Genomic DNA, 25,101 nt, shown 5'->3' on the forward strand with positions numbered 1-25,101 from the left:
CATTATGCCTTTTTGGATATACTTTCTATGTTTGTTGTAGCAGTTCTACTTCATTCAAGGGCCTTGTGATGGTTAATTTTATGTATCAACCTGGATAGGCCAAGGTACCCAGATATTTTGTCAAAAATTGGTCTGAGTGTTGTTCTGAAGGTACTTTTTGGATGAGATTAACATTTCAATCAGTAAAATTTGAGTACAGCCGATTATTCTTCAAAAATATGTGGACTTCATTCAATCAGTTATTTAACAGTATGTCCAAACATGATAACAAGTACAGTTGTAGAAGTTATATTCTTATGTATCTCTACAAGAAACATGACTTTTCACTCAAATAATGCTTCTGAAATAATCCTGCTAATTTGTTTATGCATGAGTGCAGGTGAGGTGATAGATGTTAATTGGTTAGCTTCATTGCAGCAGAAGTTTACAAAGAACATTTATAGCGTTAACATTTTATTTTTCATAGAGAAAATCAGTTGCATTAATACTAAATATGATTTAAGTTTTCATCCAATTCATGGAATTAATTAGTAGGCATTTTGGAGATTCACTCTGGTAAACATGAAACATCTGAAATTATTGGGGTTGTTAATACAAATGCAGTTAGAAAGCTCAAAGTTTAAAATAAATTGTTTTTGGAGTGAAACACAAGTACAATTTTGCTACAGCACATCATCTTAGTAAACATATTGGGTAGTAAATGGGAAAACTGTGGAGCAGAAATCTATTTATAATTGATTATTGTGTACATATTAAAAAATTACATGTAAACATGGGCACCTGGGTGGCTCAGTGGATGAGCATCTGCCTTTGGCTCAGGCCATGATGGCAGGCTTCTGGGATAGAGTCCCATATCAGGCTCCTTGCAGGGAGCCTGCTTCTCTCTGCCTGTGTCTCTGTCTCTCTCTCTCTGTCTCAAATAAATAAATAAATAAATAAATAAATAAATAAATAAATCTTTTAAAAAAGGTTGCATGTAAACAGATTATAATATCAAAGATGTAAAATTTGTCAGAATTAAAAAATATTTTACATATACAATATACTTGTTCTATAAAATTTTGAGACAAAAATATAAATTTATGCATGCTAGATGTTTTTCCTCTGCTGATTATTATCAGTTAGATTTTGGAAATGTTTTCATCTTTGAAGAACTATTTTGTAAATTAACCTAACTCTGCTACAATGGTATTATACTTTTTGTTGGTGTTCTAAATTTTGGTTGTAATTTGTTTAAAATCATTTGAAAATTATTAGTCAGTATAGGAAATGAAAGCAAAATCTTCAACATTTTTGTTAAGTAAAATTAATGTAAGTAAAGCTTCCAAAGTAATATAGATACTTGATTTCATCATTATTTTGTAGGAATGAACAAATTAAACAGTAAGAGCTCAAAGAGAAATTGTTTTTAATTCTATCATTGGGGTTTGTTTTAGTTCAACCTTAAAAAACTATTCAATTTTTTTATTTTAATTGAATAAATATATTTCAATATTGGACTAAAATAAACTGAGGTACTGCAACATCTAAATTTGGCAAAATTTAAAAGAATTACAGAGACAACTTTAAGTGACTTGCCTTTTCTGGCAAAAACACTGTCATGTATAATGCATTTTCTTTTGTCCCCTTCATATACTACTACCACAAGAGCCCCTCTGTCCAGTGTAGCCTTTGGTGGAAAAGGGGTTAGAGAAGGTGTACTCCCTTTAGAAGATTATTAAAAGTGAACATTATTAATTATGCTTCATCTGAATTCTCAAAAATTTAGATTAATATATTGTGAAGTACAGAGGAAAGAAACACCTATCTCCCCAAGTACGGGGTAATATTTTATACAAATCCTATTTTGCATTTCAATAACTTTATATATGTATGTATTTCATTAAAAATCTCATACATGTGTCCACTATTAACTATTACTTAGAATAATATAAATATTATCTTCTATCTTAGGGTAAACATGAAATTTCAGAGAAAAGTGTCAGTTTATGCCATGGTCAGACTGCCCATATCCCTATGCTTCATGTCTACAGGGATAACCCCAACAATTCCTCAATAGATTATTTAATAAAATAAGGGGCAGGGTGGAGCCTGGAAAGCAAAATTACCTCCATATAAGGCCAGCTATTCTCATGGTCCCATACATCAAGCTTGCTTTCTGCTTAATGATCTTTCAAGCTCTTAGGGAATTGATTGAATCAACATTTCTGTATGATGAATGATCATATTCAGACATAGGCCAAAGAAGTTTTTGTATTCTCTGGAATAAAAAGAAACTAGGGATTATGTGAATACATGGAATTAGAAAGGAAAGCAGATAGGAACAATAGTAAAGGCAGTAAGTTTTATCAACAAAATATTAAAATAAATCAAGAAATTGCAATTCTTTGAGAATGTTTAGTAGATCTCCAGTAACACTAACATATTAAAAGATCTGTGGCCTTATTAAGCCCCAGTGTTACTAACTGTGAATCATTTATCAAAAATTATTAGTTCAAAAAGTATTATATTCAAGGTTTTATCCTTTCATCTGTTTTTATGCTTTTGTTGAGATATATCTATTCATACTTTCATATGTAGTATAAATGTTAAAGATGAAATAAAAAATCCTCGCTTGTCCAACTTAATATTTTTAGAAGTCTCTTGATAATAGATTACAATTTCATTCTCTGTATTTTACCATCTAGGTCTCTTATCTAACCTAATGTAAATTAAGTTAACTATTGCTTCAGTAAATGAGATCAGTTGGACTGAGTTAACTGCATACAAAAGCAATTTCTATCTCATAATAAGAGGTGAGCTGTATTATCTTTTATTTTCTCTCACTGTTGATATGGTAACTCAATCCTTTGATTCTTCAAATTTATTAGCAGCCAATATTTTAAATATCAGACAATAGGAAAAAATTACCTATTTAACTATATGTCTAAATCTGATTAGAAGTATGATTTGAGAGCTCTTCAGATTTACAACCTGGAATGGAAAATATAAATTATTTATTACCCTATTCCATTATATAAACATTTGAATTGAGTAAAAAGCATCACAGATGCTTCCTTTCCTCTTACTTTTATTCTTAGTGGTGTTCATAATCTGGCAAAGTAACATACCTTCTATACCCTTCTTCTAATCCCAATATCCAACCACATTTCCTCCCCAGGAAATACTGAACAAAATTTTCTAACAAGAGAAAATAAATTCATCCCTTCCCTCAACAAATAGAAGTAACAGAGGCAAAGAATGAAGTCATCTGAGAGTTTAAAATTACACTTAATTCTTTAAAAGAAGCATTTTAAAGTGTTCCTTCTAAGAAGACACAATTACATTTGATAATTACCTTCCTACCTGGTCAATAATAATTTAAGGATCTGAAAAATAAAACTCAAGTACCAGAAAATACAAAAAACTTCTACAACATGTAAATTGCTGAAAATATTTCCTCATTATTTTTTTTAAAGGTAAAAGTTATCACTCTTATATAACCTGTGGTAATCTAAAATGGCTAGAAAAAATCCTGTTGCAGAGATGGAGAACTTGCCTAAATGCTATTTTCAGGTTTATTAATTTTCAAATTCATGAGTTAAGGAAGTCTGTGGAAAGTAGTGAAAAATAGCCTCCGGAGGCAGAAGACTTTATTATCTGACTTGGGTTAAAAGCTTAACGTATCAGCAGCATGATTTGGGCCAATGGTTTAACATCTCTAGACATTAATGTGGATATGTACAAATATACAGCTCATAGGACATTTACCCAGAGCTAGGCACTGTAAAAGGCATTTTTCATATTTTTTTCTCAAGCAAGTCTCATGACGATTTTAAGAGTTAAGTATGCTTTTCCTTATCTTATAAATTCAGATTATCTCAGAGAAATCAAAGTAATTTACTCATGATCAAATACCACACAAGTAAGAAAGGCAGCATTTGAAATTCAATGGTCTAGCATCAAAGCTCATAAATACATAATTGCTACATTGCATCAATTTATTAAAAATGATCTGTTTATAAATAAAAGTGTTCTTCATGTATGCTCAATAAGCTTTAACAGTTACTTTTTATTATTCCATGAAGAGCTATAGAGAACAAAAATTTGGCAACAGAAGTTACCCAGCCTCTCTCTACTGTCCCCCACCCACTGTGCTTCCCACCAGCAGTGCTCTGATGTAACTCTCTAATGCAGATTAGAAGCCCATGAGAATATTTTACATAATGGGTATAGGAAAATGACATTATCCTTCCTTAAAAGAATTATGGAGTTTACCAAATAGAACTTAATTTTAGGAATCAGTTCTGGGCTAATCTTAAGAATCAGTCTAGTTCCCCCTCAGACACTTTATTTTTTTTAATTTTTTAATTTTTTATTTATTTTTTTTAAGATTTTATTTATTTATTTGAGACACACAGAGAGAGAGATAGAGAGAGGCAGAGACACAGGGAGAGGGAGAAGCAGGCTCCATGCAGGGAGCCTGACGTGGGACTCGATCCCGGGTCTCCAGGATCACACCCTGGGCTGCATGCGGCGCTAAACCACTGCGCTACCGGGACTGCCCCCCTCAGACACTTTAAAGAGAAGGAAGAATAAATTTATGTTTCAAATTATTTGACAAGAAATAGATAAGGGAGTGCAGGCTGCCTTCTGATCCTGTTCCATGAATTATTAGAAATCACATTTTTAAAAAAGTCCAAAGCAAATATGACAAGAAGCTGATTTCCAGGCTTCTTGAATGCTCAAGCTGGATAGGTTTCTATGGTTAAAATTCAAACTCTAATTAATAAAATGTGATTAACAGTATCCTTATAGTTAATAAACTCCCTTTCTCCCTTCCCCTCTCCCCGCTTTTAAGTTGACTAATTAGTTCTATCTATTTTCCATCCAAGAACCCTAACAAGGCATTCTCTATTAGCTCCATTCACATCACTCAGTTTAGGAATAAAAAACAAACATACACACATATTTTATTTCTGTAATCTTTTTGAAATAAACTATCACTACAAATATATTCTTGTATCTGGAATGCTTATCTATATTAAATTATATTTCAATAAGTCAATCGGAGAAAGACAATTATCATATGGTTTCACTCATATGTGGAATATAAGAAATAGTGAAAGGTACCATAAAGGAAAGGAGGGAAACTGAGTGGGGAAAAATTAGAGAGGAAGACAAACCATGAGAGACTCCTGACTCTGGGAAACAAAGGGTTACATATGGGGAGGTGGGTGTTGGGATGGGCTAAATGGATGACCTGCATTAAAGAGGGCATATGATGAGATGAGCACTGAGTGTTATACTATATGTTTGCAAATTGAATTTAAGCAAAATATTTTTAAAAATTTAATTAGATTTCAATTTTTAAAAGATTTTATTTTTTTGAAAGAGAGAGAGAGACCATGTTCATGGAACCAGGGAGGGTGTAGGAATGGAGGAGTAGGAGCAAAGGGATAGGGACAAGTAGACTCTGCATTGAGTATGGAACTCAACACATGGACACAATCTTAGGACCCTGAGGTCATGTCCCAAGCTGAAATCAAGAATCAGACGCTTCATTGTCTAAGCCGCCCAGGTGCTCCTAGATTTCAATATTTTTGTACTGATGTTACCTTATGTGCTCACATGTTCATCTCTTTGTTCATTCAGTCATTCACTATGTAGGCATCGGATTAGCTGCAAAGAATAAAACAAAGCTCTGGAACTAGAGGGACCAGTCAATCTAGCAGCCAGGCAGCAGGCAAATGGAAAATTGCAACACTGGAAAAGAAGCTAGCTCAGTGTTGTGGAATCACAAAAAGTGAACTGACTACAAGAAAGACAGAAGATGTCACTGATACTGAGGATTTGGCCTTAATTATCGTTTGTGTTAGATTAACACGTTTGTTTATACATTTCTCAACCAGATATCTTTTCTGACATAACAATTCATTTAACTGGTAATTTGAAGACTGCTTATTTCAGCTATAACAAAAATAGTTCTGGATTCTATCTTGAAAAGTTGTCTTTTAGTTTTGTGGGAAGTAAGCTAATGGTAGACGCATATAATAGCTTATTAACCAAATATTGTTTAAAAGTAAAAATGCAAAAAGTGTTATAATAATGAGAATTCCCTATTTCCTTTATGCAGTGCTCAGAAACACTCTGCAGGCAGTCCTTGTTCACATCTACATAATAAATACACTAGAAGTCTGAAGAGAGAAAGTAGATACCAACTGTTTACCTAAGAAACACTACACTAGCAAAAACAATTGAACAATGTCATGAGTAAAGAGCTTGATGTTGATGTGTTTTCTCCAACAGAATGCTACCTCTTTTATTTTACTGCAAATACTTCTATAAAAATAGTATAAAAAACATAGTTCCAGAGGTTTCCACTTTGTGTAATTCCTGTAAAAGTCAACTAACTACAAATACTGTCTGAGAATCTGTTCATTCCTCATTCCAGGCACCATTAGATAGACGTAATATGACATTCACCCTCAGATTTTGGAAGAAAACCTGAAAATATGTATAAAGTTTTAAAACAATTTTTCTAAACATTTTTTGCATCTTTTTGATCTATCAATTGTTAGTAGTTTTACAACATGATGCAAAATTATATTGTTCCCATTTCTTAAAAAAAAAAAAAAATTACCCTTTGCTTGGGAAAAGATGTTTTCTGTGTTACTAATTTTAATTTATATTGAGATCCAGAAACTTCTTTTGACATAATCTGACAGAAGAAAACTGTTTACACTATAATCAGATTTTTATTCTGTATTTAAAAATATTTCTAATTTTTAAGTCACATAAAACCTCCACCAGCTCTAATATAGATGCCAGATATATCTCTAACTTACATAATTTTGTAGATCTAGAAAACGGATTTTTTTAAAAGGTTGACAGCTATTAAATCAAGACTTAAAGCAATGAATAAAGTCAGAAGCCTTTATCCTAAAGACCTAACTTTAATTAATCAGGTCACCTGTCACCTTGACAAGTGAAAAGGGCCTTCAGAGGAAAGACCTAGACTTTACAGTTTTATAGAGTGATTATGAGCTTGATTTTGATCTAGAGACATTTACATGGCCTAAGTTACAAGATAAAGACTATCTTTTTAAGACCAGCTGAAGTTAATTTATAGGATTTGAAAGATGATTAATAATGCTGTGACAGGAAACAAGACAGAGAAAATGTTTTCTGGAACTCCTTTCTCCTGTTCTCCAAGATAGGGTCAGAGGTGTGATGTGCCCAGGTGCAGCCCCATGCAAATTAGTTATATCCTGTTTATGCCCCTGCCACCATCTGTTCCCTCTTCTGGAGTTACCTGCTCATGTTGAGGAATAAATACTTTTAGAAATGGTGAGATAGACAACAGAGTCTTCTAAATTTGTCTTCACCCACTGTGGAAGGGCATGATAGTTTTCTAAATTGTTTCAGATTCAGAGAGCAAAAAGACAGGAAGTTGGAATTACACTAGTGAGAACAAAATTCATAAACATATCTTATTTTGTAAAACAAGATATTTTTAGAGCAGTGAAACTATTCTGTATATTATAGTGGTGAATACACGTGCTTAGACACTTGTCCAAACCCAAAGATTATAACAACACAAGGAGTAAAACTTAGTGTGAACTGTGGACTTTACATGATAATGATGTGTCCATCAATGTAGGTTTACCAGCTGTGACAAAGGTAATGTTCTGGTGGGGGGGTCACTGACAATGCAGGAGGCTATGCATGAGTGGGAACAGGGGATATATGGGAAATTTCAATGACTTCTTCTCAATTTTGCTATGAACCTAAAACTACACGAAAAAAAATAAAATTTGATTAAAAATATTAAGAGTCACTTTATAAAACGATTGTTTAACTCTAAGAAAATATCTTCACTGCTTAATGCATTTAATGTCATTAATTTTTAAATACAATTTCACATCAACGGTTAAATAAAGCAACACATTTTTAAAAATGGATAAAGTTAAAAAATAGAGTACAATCAAAGTAAATATCAAGGTTTTGTGAGTGAAATGTTTAACTGAATAAGAACAACCATTTGTGTCAACAGATAGTCTACATTCGAATAAAACTGCTTTGGTTTGGGTATTAATCTATGATTTAAAAATGAAATATTTGGAATACAGTGTAAGAAAACCGGTATATAGATTATAAAGTTCTTGAAAGTTTTGTGATATTTCTCCTTTATATAAAATGAATTAAATAATGGAATCCTTAAATTATAATTGTGACTATTTTGCAAATAAATTGCAAAATTTTTGTTTTTGTTCTCTATAGCATTATATTCAACAAAGAGGCCATTGGACTGAAGTGGGTCTAATGTCTTGGTAATTTGTATAAGCAAACCAAACCTAAGCCAGAGTCAATGCACTTGAATCCAAGAATGTGAAACTTAAGAGCAACCAATCACAACCATCCAACTAGCATTTCCCAAATAAAGCAACTGCTTAAGTTAGAATCAATCAAGTAAGTTTCCTGCTTTGCTTCCTCATCTTCCCTTAAAAACCTCTTCCTTAACTCCTTCCTCTGGTATGCACCTAACTTCCTTTCATTTAGCTCAGTTGGAATCAATATAGGATCAAATAAACTCATGAAATATTTTAATATGCCTCAGTTTTAACCGTTCATATACCACTCAATCTGGATTTAAGGAAGTCCACATGTTGTCCAAATGCTACCACATAAATCCGTAGTATGTGCTTCAAATTCATTCTGGGGTTCTGTCATAGATGGGCATGTGGTTTATTCTACATCTTTCTAAGAAAATATTCAAAAAAGTAATCTTAAATACATTTTAGTAATAATAAGTATATTTTATTCCCTTTAATAAATTGGAAATACCAAATGTTTGAGTTAAGAGAGTGTTAGGTTTTTCCCAAGTGAACGGCAGAGAAATTTTTTAAAAAAGGCAGAACCAGGCAGTAGGTTCAAGAGTGCTTTAATGGGGAGCGCTTTAATGGGGAGCACTCCCAGGTGAGATTCTGTGACTCCAAGGGGCTTGAGTCAGGGAACTTGAGCTCAGGCAAACCGCAGGGGGGTCTACAAAGAGGTTTTGGTGGGAAGATGGGGGGGGCAGGATGGCATTCCAGTTAGGGCAAGGGTTACAGGTCTTTGTGTGCTAAGTTAGGGTAGGGTGGCAAGGAGGCTTTATTGGGAGGCTGCTGGCCTGGGGTCCCCGTTTTGAGGTCCCCAGTCTCACCAGCCCAACAGACAGACTACCAGAGCTTCTCTTGTTTTATGTGCAACAGCCTCTTTCTTGCAAGTACACTAGACTCCACAGTTATCTGGAATTAAGGAGGTTATAGAATCTAAGAGCTTCGGAAGGCCTGAGTGGCTCAGCAGTTGAGCATCTGCCTTTGGCTCAGGTCATGATCCTGGGATCCGGGATCAAGTCCCACATTGGACTCCTGCTTCTCCCTCTGCCTGTGTCTCTGCCTCTCTCTCTCTCTCATAGATAAATAAAGTCTTAAAACAAACAAAAAGAATCTAAGAGCTTCCTCTAACTGCATCCTGATCTACAGTGTAACCACCAAAGAAAATGCTCAAAAAGAGAACCATATTGTCCCTGGTCTGGCTCTGAATCTGGCTCCCTAGCAAATTTTCCCAAAGCGTCACTACTCTGAACCTACCCTTCATCTTATTGCTATAACTAAAACTCAGCTGCCCACTGAGACTAATAATGACCTGACAGATCTCTTAGTAGTGACTCCTGCCGCCATCACACAAACACACTTTAACATTTACCAGAAGAGGGGACTCCTGGGGGGCTCAGTGGTCGAGCATCTGCCTTTGGCTCAGGATGTGATCTGAGGATCCAAGATCAAGTCCCACATTGAGCTACCCTGGGGGAGCCTCTTTCTCCCTCTGCCTATGTCTCTGCTTCTATTTCTGTGTCTCTCATGAATAATAAATAAAATCTTTTAAAAAAATCTACCAGAAGAGGCATAAGTAGCCCCTTTATTCCTCATTGATTCAATTTCCAGGAGACTGATATGGCTTCTGTCTTTTTCTCTGGAATACTATTTAAGTGTAGTGATATCAGAGTTCTTTAGCATGATACGGCTTCTTAGATTCTTACATAAGCAGCTTGTTTTCCTCTTCATAATAAGCATGTAGATTTCCTTCATTCTTCTGTCCTTAAGACATTTGATGTTAATTGACTTCTGTGCTCTGCTTCTTGTCTGTGACTCTGTTCTGTGATCGATGCTAATGGACTTCTGTGCTGTGCTTCTGATTTGTCTAAGTTTATGTAGATTATTCAAGTATTCCAATGTTTTTATGTATTCATGTCTTAGCTCCAGCTGTTATACCAAAATACCAGAGGCTGGGTGGCTTAAACAGAAATACCTTTCTCATAGGCCTATAGGTGGGGAAGTCCACAATCAAGGTGCCAGATCATTGGTTCCTGGTAAGAGCTCTGTTTTGGGTTCTCAGGTGGCAGTCACACATGATAGGGAGAGAGTAGGAGAGGGTGGGAGAGGGTGAAAGCTCTGATCTTTTCTTTTAGGGTCCTAATCTCATCATAAGAGCTCTACCCTCAAGACTTCACCTCAATATAATTATCTCCAAAGATTCTATCTCCAAACACATCATGCTGAGGGGTAGGATTGTAACACAGGAATTCTGGATGGGATGCAAACATTCAGTTCATAACAACTCACCAATTTATAACTCTAGAATGTCAATTTTAAGGAAGGCAATATACCACCTTATGTCCAGTAACCACTAGCCTTGAGCTACACTCTTCAGAAACATGAAGGTACTTACAGTTCCTCCAGGTAAAATAGGCTTTTTGTTATGTCCTTTGTAATTTTGTTTCTACTCCTCCACATATTATTCTTCCTCATCTGACCATCACATGGACAATATCTGCTTAAATCCCTCATATGGGAAATCTTTTGTTATTGCTGTTTTTCAAATCTTGCCTTTTAGACTAAGATGAATCTTCTACTAAGATCCTTTTCAAAACAATATTTATATTTATAGCATCCAGCACACAAACTCAACTGGTGTTTAATGAAACAATGCATGAAAGCCCATGAGATAATTTTTGTTACTTCCAATGTATACAGGATGAAAGTTAGGGATTTAAAAAAAATGTAAATAAAATGATGTACCAGAGCATGTTGATGAACTACCCATTAACAAAAGTCCACTTCATCCCTGTCTCTTTTTTCACTTGTAACTGGTGAAATGTTCCCTGACCCAGGGAGTGAATCTTTTTTTTTTATTTTTTTATTTTTTTATTTTTTCCAGGGAATGAATCTTATTCAATCTATGTCTGTTATGGAATTCCATCCCAATTTACAAATAACTAGCTAGAGAATGAACATATGAGGGGCACCTGAATGGTTCAATTAGTTAAGTGTCTGTCTTTGGCTCAGGTTATGATCCAGGAATCTCAGGGTCAAGCCCCACATAGGGCTTTCTGTTCAGTGGTGAGTCTGTGTCTTCCACTCCATCTGCCCCTCCCCCTGCTTCTACCTTCTCTCTCTCTTTCTCTCTCTCTCTCTTTCTCTCTCTCTGGCTCACTCTCTCTCAAACAAATAAAATCTTAAAAAACAAAAAACAAAACAAAAACACATACTCATTTCTGGCATTTGACTTATAAAGCAAAGTATGGTAGGTAGCTTCCGGGAAACATTTTCCTCTAAGTAAAATAGATAGATAAGGATAAACAGTCCTTTCCCTTTTTCATTTTAGGTCATTATAACAAGGAAATAATCTTCAGAGTCTTCTGCAGACTTCTGCTAATCAAAAGGAGTAATCCAAGAATGTATCAGAGAAAGGAACCTAGAGGCCTAATTTGCTCAATTTCTGTATTGGCTCTGGAACTTTCCATATGTGGACTACTTACTACATGAAAATCTAAATTTCTATTATTTAGCCTACTTTAAATAGGTATCTGTTTCTTGAAAATAAATGGATCCTAAGTGACTCAGGAGTCATTTGACCGTGAGTAATATATTTTCACTTATTAAGAAACACATCTTGGTAGAAACATTCCCTCATGTTAGATCCTCTCCTATCTGCCTTTAAAAAGCAACATATTGGAATTGGAGGACTTAAATACAGATTTTCCAGGATATTGCCCATTATATTTTGGTTATATTAGGGCACTGGTCTTTTCACTTATACTATCTTTGATTGTAATCTTGTGTTATCTGAGAGATATCCTCCCTTTGCTTTTCTAAACAGAAGTTAATTTCTCTGAGAAAGTAGTGCAAGACAAGCCCCTGCATTTATAAACAAACTATTAGAAGAGGCATGAGCAGTGGGCTAGATAAAACGACAATTAAATGACTGTCTTAAGGCCTAAAGCTTATTATTTCTCTCCAAAAAGGGTCAACTATCCTAAAATCTTTGGTGCAGAACAACTTGCTTCCTCTGAAGGAACTCTTTTTTTTTTTTTTATAATAAATTTATTTTTGTATTGGTATTCAATTTGCCAACATACAGAATAACACCCAGTGCTCATCCCGTCAAGTGCCCCCCTCAGTGCCTGCCACCCAGTCACCCCCCCCCACTCTCCTCCGCTTCCACCACCCTTAATTCGTTTCCCAGAGTTAGGAGTCTCTCATGTTCTGTCTCCCTTTCTGATATTTCCCACCCATTTCTTCTCCCTTCCCCTCTATTCCCCTTCACTATTATTTATATTCCCCAAATGAATGAGACTATATAATGTTTGTCCTTCTCCGATTGACTTATTTCACTCAGCATAATACCCTCCAGTTCCATCCACATCGAAGCAAATGGCGGGTATTTGTCCTTTTTAATGGCTGAGGAATATTCCATTGTATACATAAACCACATCTTCTTTATCCATTCATCTTTCGATGGACACTGAGGCTCCTTCCACATTTTGGCTATTGTGGACATTGCTGCTAGAAACATCGGGGTGCAGGTGTCCTAGCGTTTAGGAACTCTATTTTTATTGGACATCAAGCAGTAATAGAAACCACCTCTTTGCTGTCACTCGTCTCAGATCTTGATGCACTCACTTCCCATAATAAATCCCCCTATTAAATAACTTAGTCTTGTTCTAAAGGGGCAGCTCACTCAGCATAGGACATAGGAAACACCTCTTATCACTGAGTGCTTGAAATTGAATGCATTGGCAGGTGAATGTGTGGGAAGTATTATGAATGTGATATCTTTAGCTGCCATAGAATGACTATTATGAACTAGCAGACCTAGAAAACTACATAGAATAATTGTTATTTGAATTTACATTTAATTTCCAGTGGAAAATGTGGTCCAGTTGAGAGTCTCAGTAGCTTATCGATGACACTTTAAAATCCCTGTACTCCAGTCATAAAATTGAAATAAAACTAATTTTAACATGATGCTTTTAAAGTTGAAAGTATGATACCTTCAAAGAAACAAAACTTTATTGTTGAATAGCTCAAAATGTGTCACATATGAATATACAGGTGAATTCAGAAAATATAAATCAGATATGGATACTGCTAAATATACTCAATAACAGAAGTCTAGAGTAGAAAAATTTTGTATTTAAAAAAATTAGATTAATTCACCACCATTATGGTGACTTTTCATACTTTTAGGTATATTTTCATTATAATATTGAAAGGATAAGGCAAAACTTCAGGAAAAAAATAATTTAATGATAATTTACCTGATAAAGGGTTCAAAAAAAAAAAAAAAGGGTTCAGTCATGGTCCTTAAGGTACTCTCTGACTGGGAAGAAGAAAAGATGAACATAGTGAGAACTTCGACAAAGAGATGAAAAATAAGAAAGTACCAAATAGAAGTCACAGAGCTGAAGATCACAATAACTGAACTAAAAAACACACTAGAAGGATTCAACAGCAGACCAGATGAATCAGAAGATTAGTCAACTAGAAGAAAAGGCAGTAGATTTCACCCAATTAGAACAGCCTAAAGGAAAAAAAAAAAAAAAAAAAGTGAAGATAGCATAAGGGGTTTATGGGACAACATCAATTGGACTTTGGACTAACATTCACTATAGGGCCCCCAGAAGAAGAGAGAAAAAGGGGCAAAAAAGCTTGTTTGAAAACATAATAGTGGGCAGCCCGGGTGGCTCAGCAGTTTAGCACTGCCTTCAGTCCAAGGCATGATCCTGGAAACCTGAGATCAAGTCCCATATCGGGCTCCCTGTGTGAAGCCTGCTTCTGCCGCTGCCTGTGTCTCTGCCTCTCCCTCCCTCTCTCTCTCTTTCTGTGTCTGTCATGAATAAATAAATGAAATCTTAAAAAAAAAAAGAAAATATAATGTCTAAAAATTTTCCTAACTTGGCAAAGGAAACAGACATTCAGATTGAGGAAGACTAGAGAGTTCATAATAGGAGAAACCCAAACAGAACCATACCAACACACATTATAATCACAGTGTCAAAAGTTAAAGACAAGGAAAGAAGATTAAAAAAAGCTAGAGAAAAACAAGTAATTACATACAATGGGACCTTCATTAGAATATCAGTATAGTTTTCAGCTCACACTTAGCAGGCCAAGAGAGTGACATGGGATATTCAATGCTCAAAGAAAAAAAATGTCCAACCAAAAACATTGTACCTTCAAAGTTATTATTCAGAATTGATGCTGACAAAAAATTTTTCAAACAAGCAAAAGCTAAAGGAGTTCATCAACACTAAACTGGCCTTGCAAGAAATGTGAAAGGGACTTAGGCTGAAAAGAAAGGGTGCTAATTGAAAATAAGAAAACATAGGAAAAGTTCATCTCGCTGATGAGGTGAATATATAATAAAGGTAGCATATTAATCATTTATAAGGCTAATATAAAGGTTAAAAGACAAAAGTGATAAGCAAAAAGTTATTATAGTAATTAGTTAAGGGATATGCAAGATAAAAAGATGTAAAATGAGGGACACTTGGGTGGCTCAGTGGTTGAGCATCTGCCTCTGGCTGGAGTCCCAGGATCGAGTTCTGCATCAGGCTCCCTGCATGGAGCCTGCTTCTCCCTCTGCCTGTATCTCTGCCTCTCTTTCTCTCTTTCTCTATGTCTTTCATGAATAAACAAAATAAATTTTTAAAAATAGAAGATTTAAAATGAGTTATCAAAAACATAAAATACTGGGGGCAAAAGTAAAAATGTTGAGCTTTAGAATGATACCTAACTTAGTTATTATCAACTTAAATTGGACTGACATAGACATAAGTTATTTGCAAGACTCATGATAACCACAAAGCAATAAAATACACTAAATATACAAAAGAAAGAAATGTAAGTATACCACTAAAGAAAGTCATCAAACTACAAAAGAAAGAAAAGAAAGAAGAGAGGAGGGCAGTCTGAGTGGGTCAGCGGTTTAGCACCACCTTCAGTCCAGGGTGTGACCCTGGAGTCCCAGGATCAAGTCCCATGTCAGGCTTCCTGCATGGAGCCTGTTTCTCCCTCTGCCTGTGTCTCTGCCTCTCTCTCTCTGTCTCTGTCTCTCATGAATAAATAAATAAAATCTTTAAAAAAAAAAAAGAAGAGAGGAACTACAAAACAGAACTAATAAACAACCAAATGGCAATAAGTACATACACTATCAATAATAACTTTAAATGTAAAAGGACTAAATACTTGGATCAAAAGGCATAGAATGGATAGATGGATTTAAAATGTGTGCACATGTATGCACGCACACACACAATTCATCTAGACGCTACCTACAGGGGATTCACTCTTATCAAACTGTTCATCTAGATACTACCTATAGGGAGACTCACATCAGATCTAAGGACACATACAAATGGAAAGTGAAGGGATGGAAAATCTATTCTAAGCAAATGGAAACCAAAAGAAAGCTGAGGTAGCTATACTTATATCAAATAAAACAGACATTAAAACATACCAATAAATGCATACCTCAAGAAATGTTAAAAGTCTCAGATAATGCAACATTACACCTCAAGAAACTAGAAAAAGAACAAATGAAGCTTCAAGTTAGTACCAGGAAAGAAGTAACAAAGATTAGAGTGAAAATAAATGAAATAGAGAGTAGAGAAGATTAGGGAAATCAAGAGCTGGTTTTATGACAAGTCTTCAGTTAGACTCACCAAGGAAAAAAGAGGACTCAAAATTAGAATGAAAGTAGAAATATAACTGACACCATGGAAATACAAAGAATCATAAAAGACTACTAGGAACAATCACATGCCAACAAATTGACCAACCCAGAAGGAATGTATTAATTGCTAGATATATAAAATCCTACCAAGACTAAATCATGATGAGATAGAAAATTTGAGTGGATTCATTATTAATTAAGAGATTGAATCAGTAATTAAAAACCTTACAACAAACAAAAGTCCTGAACCAGATAGTTTAACTGGTGAACTCTACCAAACATTTAAAGAATTAGTAGCAATCTTTTAAAAATTGTTCCCAAGGGCAGCCTGGGTGGCTCAGCAGTTTAGCGCCACCTTCAGCCCAGGGCATGATCCTGCAAACCCGGGATCAAGTCCCACATCAGGCTCCCTGCATGGAGCCTGCTTCTCCCTCTGCCTGTGTCTCTGCCTCTCTCTCTGTCTCTCATGAATGAATAAATAAAATCTTTAAAAAAAAAAAATAGAAGAGTGAGGAATTCTCCTAAACTCATTTTATTAGGCCAGCATTATCCTGATGCCAAAACCAGAAAAGGATACCACGAAAAAAAAAAAAATTACATACCAATCTCCCTGATGAACAAGGATGCAAAAAATCCTCAATAAAATATTATCAAACTAACTTCAATCGTACATTAAAGGACCATACAACATGATGAAGTACAAATTTATGTGGAGGATGCAAGGATGTTTCAGCATCTGCAAATCAGTCAATGTGATATACCATAGGAACAAAATAAAGAATAAAAATCATATAATCTCACATCTCAAAGATCCATAACAAACACAATTCAACATTCATTTATGATAAAAACTCTCAACAAAGTAGGTATAGATGTAACATAATAAAGGCCTATATAACAAGCCCACAACTAGCATTATACTTAATGGTAAAAATCTGAAAGTTTTTCCTCTAAGATCAGGAACAAGACAAGGATGCCCAATTTTGCAATCTTTACTCACCACGGTATTGGAAGTTCTAGCCAGAGTAATTAGGCAAGTAAAATAAAGGCATCCAAATTGGAAAAGAAGTAAAATTTACACTATTTGCAGATGATATGATGTTTTGCATAGATGATCCTAAAGACTACATAAAAAAAACTGTTAGAATTAATAAATGAATTCAGTAAAGTTGTAGGATATAAAATCAATACACAAAACTGTATGGATTCAATGCAATCCCTATCAAAACTTAAATTATATTTTTTAAAGGAGTAGAACAAAGAATCCTAAGATTTGTATGGGATCACAAAAGAATCCTAAAAAGAAAAAACAATCTTGAAAAAGAAGAACTAGGAGGTATCACACTCTCTGATTTCAAACTGTACTATAAAGCCATACTAATCAAAACAGCATGGTAGGGGCACCTGGGTGGCTTGGATGGTTAAGCATCTGGCTGTTGGTTTCAACTCAGGTTATGATCTCATGGGTCCTGGGACTGAGCCCATTATTGGGCTCCATGCTCAGGAGGGAGTCTGCTTGAAAGATTCTCTCCCTCTTCCCCTCTCCGCCCTTGGATAAGTTTTCTCTAAAATAAATAAATAAATCTTAAACAAAACAAAGCAAAACTGTATGGTATTGACATAAAAACGGACACAGAGATCATTAAAACTGAATGGTCCAGAAATGAACCCATGCACATATGGCCAATTAATTTATAACCAAGGAGTCAAAAATGGGGCAAAGACAGTCTCTTTAATAAACAGTGTTGGGACAACTGGACAACCACTGCAAAAGAGTGAAATTCAACCACTATCCTACTCCAAACACAAAAGTTAACTCAAAATGGATTAAAGACCTGATTGCAAAACCTGAAACCATAAAATTTCTAGAAAACAACATAGGTGGGTATATTCCCTGACATAGCTGTTAGTGATAATATTTTTGAATCTGGGACCAAGAGCAAAAGCAACAAAAGCAAAAATAAGTGAGACGTCATCATATTAAATAACTCTACACAGTGAAGGAAGCCATCCATAACAAGGCAACCTACTGAATGTGAGAAAATATTTACAAATCATATCTGATAAGGGAATAATATCCAAAATATATAGACAACTCATATAACTTAACAGCCCCAAACAATCCAATTTTAAAAAATGGGCAGACGATCTGAATAGACATCTCTCCAAAGATACAGTAGAGATGGACAACAGGTATATTGCAAAGATTCCAACATCACTGAACATTAGGGAAATGCATGTGAAAACCACAGTGAGTAATCACTCATACCTAGTGTAAGTGCTACTTACAAAAAATTAAAAAAATAAATAAGAAGAAGAACTAAGTGTTTGTGAGGATGTGAAGAGAACCTTTGTGCACTGTTGGTGGGAATGTAAATTGGGGCAGCCACTGAGGAAAGCAGTTTGGACTTTCCTAAAAAATAAAAAATAAAAATAGAACTACCATGCAATCCAGCACATCCACTTGTGTGTGTTTATCCAAAGAAAACAAAAACACTAACATAAAAAGTTATGTGCACTCCCATGTTCATTGCAGCATTATCTGCAAAAGCCAAGACATGGACACAACCTCAGTGTTCATCGATGGATGAATGGATAAAGAAATTGTAGATACACACAGACATGCAATGAAATATTATACAGCCACATAAAAAAATGAAATTTGTCATCTGCAAGAATGTGGATGGACCTCAAGGACATTATGCTAAGCGAGATAAGTCAGAGAAAAACCAATACCATATAATCTCTCTTATATGTAGAATCTAAAAACAAACAAACGAACTCAAGTATACAGAGAAGAGATTGGTGGGTGCCAGAGGCAGGGGCTTGGGGTGGGAGAAATGGCTGAAGAGAGTCAAAAGATAAAAAGGGGAAAGAAAAAAAAAGCAATCCCAAGGATAGTTTGTCTGATTTACAATGTATTATGACAGTAGACTGTGCTTTTCATAGTAGGCAAGCAGGCCCTATTTAATAAATGTATTAGCTACTCAACTCTTGGTTTAAAAAACAATAAACAAATCCCTCTATTATATATTTTATAGTAAACATGGAGAGTGGGAATTGAATGCTATAAAAGTAACATGTAAAACCTATTTGTTTCAAAGTAAATAAAATTTATAATAAAAAATATGATTAGAGAGGACATTGCTTTCATAAATCTTTTTTTTTTAAGATTTTATTTATTTATTCATGAGAGACAGAGAGAGAGAGAGAGAGGCAAAGACGCAGGCAGAGGGAGAAGCAAGCTCCATGCAGGGAGCCCGACGTGGGACTCAACCCCGGGTCTCCAGGATCAGGCCCTGGGCTGCAGGCAGGCGCTAAACCGCTGAGCCACCCAGGCTGCCCCATAAATCTTTTTTATGCTCCTCTGATACTTAATGTCTGACTTCAAGAAATTTAAATATGTGTTGTTAATTATTTGTTTTTTGTTTAGGCAGAAGACCTGAAAAAACTGCTCAGAGTGATTGGAGCACATAGCTTACAAAAAATAGTGCTTCAAAATATTTTAAAAGAAATATTTAAAATATATGTATGTATTTATTTCCTATTGTCTCTTTTCTAGTATGCATTAGTGATAATGAAAAATATTTGCATACCAGTGATCTAAATAGCATTTATCTACAATGAGAAATATATGCTTGGATACTATTTTTTAATTTAAAAATATGAGTAGAACTATGCTTTAAATTTTAATATTCAGACTGACACATTCTCTAAGGCTGTTATATTTCAGAAGGTCATATGTAATGTGCATAATAGGGCATTACCCTTAAGAAAGAGAGAAGTTCCACGAGGCAGTGGGTAAAAATGGCACTCTCAGTATTTTCTTCCTTTTCAATGTATTCTAAATAAGTCCAGCATACACATAGCAGGTTAACATGATTTATGGGTTATATTAGCTAGTTTAAACTAAATAAGTCTCAGAGTGGATAATGATCTGAAAATATTTCTGTAAGGAAACAGCCTGTTAAAAATAGCACCAATGATTCAAAAACTCATAAACAACCAAAAAAGCAAATATGATATTTACCACATATAATTAAAGCTCTTTATCTGCTATATCATGATACAAAGCAATGATGATTTTATCATATCTCAAAGGTTAGCAACCTTTGGGGAAAAAACAGATTATCAGAAATAGAGATTTACATCCATTATATTTTAAAATAAGTAGTGCTCTGTCTTGTAGTTCATTTTTGGAGTTAAGAATGTTCTGAAGTTCTTGTGATTAGGAAGATTAAAAAGTTATCTATATTTTTAAAGATATATATTTTTAGTATTCTGACTATGCTGATAGAATGTGTAGCATGTAAGATTAATTGCTTATAATTATAATTTCTTTTAACATTTATATTGGGAGTAGTGGTTAATAATTAGTAAGAGGTCTGTGATTTTAAGTTTGAATACCACTTCTTTAGGAGCTGAGACTTTGAAAGCTTTTAATGAGGGTGGAAATTCAGTTTAATATTTGTAATTGAGCAATTAAAACTTCAGCATAAATCTAACATAGTCTATAAATGTGAACATTTTAAAAACAGAATATATTAATTACACAATCTGAAATCTTGGATTCTTTACATAATTCCCATGCATGCAGCTAAGGTCTTATGGAATTGATTATCACCTGTTAATATCGTGAAAAAAAAATCTGTACCTGTGTCCAAAGATGCAGTTATTTACATAAATATTGTGTAGATTTTCAGAAAATGTATCTTACTTTTGTGAATTTTATTTTATTTTATTTTATTTTATTTTATTTATTTATTTTTTTACTTTTGTGAATTTTAAACTGCAAACTGATGGAATGTATATCTATGCTAACCTGGGCTCCTTTTCTAACTTTCCTATGGATATAGTGCAAAAAACAAAGGGAAGTATTTCAACTTCATAATTGACATTTGGTCAAGATCATGTTCAGAGGCATACGTTTTACCTTTGAATTACTTAAGAGAATGCATTAGATAAAATGCATGAGATAAAATAGTAATAAAATAGTCAAATAAATAAAATAGATAAAATATTAGATAAAATAATGTGTAACCTATATTTCCCAAGAACTACCAAAGAGTGAAAATACGGTTACGTCATAGGCCCCACATGATTTCTCTGGTGATGCCATCACCTCTCTCAGTTAATCCTCACTCATGCTAAACCCTAAAGTTTCCAAATCATTCTGGGATTCTCTGCAAATCTCTGTTATGTTCTTTTAATTATACACTCTGGCAGCATAGCTTAGTGTGTAGAAACACAGATTTTGAGTTTGAATCTTGACTCAACACATACTGTATGTGACTCTGACTGAGAGGGCTGAGGTCACAGAGTCCAGTGTGTCAATACATGCAAGTCCTTGGAAAGTGTGTGGCACAAAGAGAGGCACGTGCATATTTTTCTATTATCATCAGTGATAACTTCTGGTATTATGAATAACAAAGGAAGTTGTTTGGCCACAGGCACCACCAAATTTACTGCCAGCACACTGTGTTCTAGCAATACCCAGAGGAATCCCTGCCAGGAATGATGCCAGATCCTGAGGTTGTAAGTACTGATGTGTGGTCTGAGGACCTGCCTGCTCTTGGCACTGCCTGCATCCCTGCAGTGGCTGCTGATGCTGTGGCATTCTCACTGTTCCAATGGAGACCTTAGTCAAACAGCTCATTCCTCTATTTGCTCTCTTACTCTATCTTTTGCCTACAGTGAACACAGTGGCTCCCTTTCCTTTAACCAAAAATTAATATCCAGAATAGAGATTACAAACCTGTAGCTCAAGGGCAGTATTTATTGTTTATTAATAGGTTTTAATGTCTTTAGGTTGTCCTCTATTTTCTTTTTTTTTTTTTAATTGAAGTATAATTGACAGAATGTTACATTAGTTTCAGGTATGGCATATAGTGATTGTTTTTAATTGACTATGGACTTATTGTTAATTAATATCTTATATCCTAATATAGTTCCTTGTTTGGTTCCTGAGGACATTTTTCTTGGGATCTAGTTTCTTCCTTATATTGTAGGGTAAATGTATTTCCTCCAGGCTCCATGTTTCCATATCTGCACAAATCCTGGCAAGCCACCTTATTCATCCTCTAGATGTTTAAGAATTTAAGATTGGTGTGGCTTGGGGTTTGATATGGAGGTTTTACTACAAATATAATGTGACAAGAAAAACTTGGCAATTGTATAAAGTGTTCTTCATCCTGGCTTAATAGAAAATACTATAAAAGCCCTTAATTTACAAGTTTTAATAAATGGATAACAATATTATAAGCATATCTACCAAATGTTCTTACACAGAGATTTATATCAACACTTTAGAGAATTTTGTCATACATTTTTTCTTTCATATAATCAAATTTATAAATTGAGCCTGTTATCTAACCAAATCACTGTAAGATCTACTAAAATTTATGCTGAAAATAAAGAATTTTTTGAAAAAAAAATAACTTTAGCTTTAAAATTCTCTATCTGTATAACCCTAAAAGTGACACCACAAGCCCAGTTATTATCTATCACCATATTATTCACCTCCTTCATCCATCTTGCTCACCTCACCCAGTCCCTTTCCTCTCTGATAACCAATAACCAATAGTCTAGTCTCTCTATAAGTTTGTTTTGTATTATTTTCCTTGTTCATTTGTTCTATTATTTTGGATTCCACACAGATAAATTTTGATAATCAAAACTACCTTTCGCTTTTCAGAAATCTGACTGAAAACAAATGGTTCAAAGTGCTACAAACAGATAGGGCTTCATCAATTGTGGCAGCTGACAAAGTTTGAGTTATGGAAGCATTATCCTGATGGTGGCTGAAGCAGACAAAGGGAGATCACAACCAAGACATGCCAACTTAGGCTACGGCTAGGAGTCCATCTATGATCCAAAAGCCACCAGTCTAACAAGTCACCTTGATCCCGCATGATTATCCTTCTTTAGAAGTCCCTAAAAAGATCTTTGATTTCCTTCTCTCTACTTTCTATGGTAAAGAGAGTGAACTGTCTCAATATACAGGCTTCTCTTCTTCCTTATAAGTGAATCTTCTATTTTTTAGAGCTACCTGAACATCCAGAATTCAAACTACGTTTTCCAGCCTTTTCTTTCTTTTCAAATGGCTGTGGCTCATAGATCCTAGTTCTGGCCAATGGTATGGAGGTAATATGAAGTATCAGGTTACCAAATGAGAATCAGTGATCTTACCATGTATCAAATGGTGGCAATACTTTTAAAAGATGCAGGTAATGCTGAAACCTGGATGAAAGCTGAAGAAATCTGGATTACTAAAACCACTCTCCAAATCTTGCCTTTTCATGTTACGTTGCTTCTTGGCCCAGATTTAACATAAGAGGTCCCTGAATGATGTGTGTTTCTCTAAAAGAAGCTATTTTAGTCATGAAATATCTTCACTTTATAGTCCAACAGTTACATGGTTTAAGTGACATTTTTCATGGAGCCATGCCCAAAGGATTTCATAGATTCATACATTTCAGGTGTGTTAATCATAAATGATCCAAAATATATCAGCTATGTCCTGCTAAAAGTATCTCAGAGATAAGGACTCTCCAACCAGTAAATGCCGTTAGTGAGTTTGCCAAGGTATTAGCACGATTACAAGAGGATTTAGTCTTCTTCTCACCTTTTACTAATCAGATTATATAAACCAAAAATCCATAAGTGATCTCCAGGATTCCTTCCTATATCTTTATACCAAACATTTTCCACCAGCTCAACTGCCTTTAGCATTGATCAACTAGAGTCAAGATGTTGGTCAAACAACCAGGAGTTGGCACCTTTGAGAAAGAATTGATATGCCATTATTGATGAAGCCAGTTTCAGTTAAAGACTCTTTTCTCATGTAGCATTCTGAATTCATTGTCACACAAAGGCATGAGATTTACATGGACATACATTAATTTAGACCCTATAATTATTTTGGTATGTAAGTCTTCTTCTTTTAAGTTCAAATTGCATACATTTTCTGTGCAAGCTAGGATTTAATATAGTTATAAATCTAGAGGTAATTAGGGAGGGATGAGAGAATTGGGCATGAAGAGATTGGCAATGTAAATAGTGCAAATGATATCATTACAAGTTTTTCAGGGCATGAATTACTTCAAGGCATTGGTAAAGAGGCAGCTTCTGCTGTCCTGAGAATCTCAGGGAATTTAGAAATTTGGGATATACAAATTTATTCAAATTCACCAAAATGTCTCAGTTACATTATTACCAGAAATACCAGAAATACATCAACTCTATAAATACCAGAAATACATCAACTTTCCTAAAAGAGAACTGATAGTGCTGTTATTTTAAAACATTCCTGCTGGTGGTTTATAGCAGTGGTACCATGCCCCATCAATGGTGTGCTGTCATGAAATATGTTCTATATCTGTATTTGTTTTACTAGTTTTTTATTCTCTAATGGTGACAAGTTTCTTTGCTGTCTTGAACCCTAATCGTGTCATATAACTATTCCTGATTCCCATTTCCTTTACAGACCGCTTTGTTGCCTTCATTATGTTGTGGTAACAACTACTAAACACAGAGAATAGTAACTTACAAATAACAGAATTACTTCCAAAGACTTTAAACAGAATTAAGCTTATTAAGAGATAATGAGTTCAAAGCATCTTTTAGAGGACTAAATTAACACACTCAAACCTGAATTTCTAGGAATTATTCCCTAAACCAAACCATACACCCAGAGACCAATGCACATGCCACCTCTGGCCCTCAGTAGATCCCAATTGACAGGGAGTTGCTACCAAAGCTGTCTTTTCCAGGAATATGGAACCTCTGCAAGGATTCTTATTAGGAGACATGTCTGCTCCTGGCCTCTCTTGCCGCAAGTAACTCCACCCAAAAATAATAATCTCATTTGGGAACTTTTCTTACTTTACCTGGCTAAAGGTTTCTCCATCTGATTTGTAAAATCTAGATCATATCCAAAACTCTAACATCAGTGGAGTCTGAAAAGTAATATTTTTCTTTTCTGTTCACATTGACAACAAATTTGAGTCAGTGTTGAGTAAGCAAGCTACTGTATGACATATCTGTGAAAGACTTTCTAAT

Source organism: Canis aureus, chromosome 14 (genome assembly GCF_053574225.1).
Source record: "Canis aureus isolate CA01 chromosome 14, VMU_Caureus_v.1.0, whole genome shotgun sequence".
In the NCBI taxonomy this organism is placed as follows: Eukaryota; Metazoa; Chordata; class Mammalia; order Carnivora; family Canidae; genus Canis; species Canis aureus.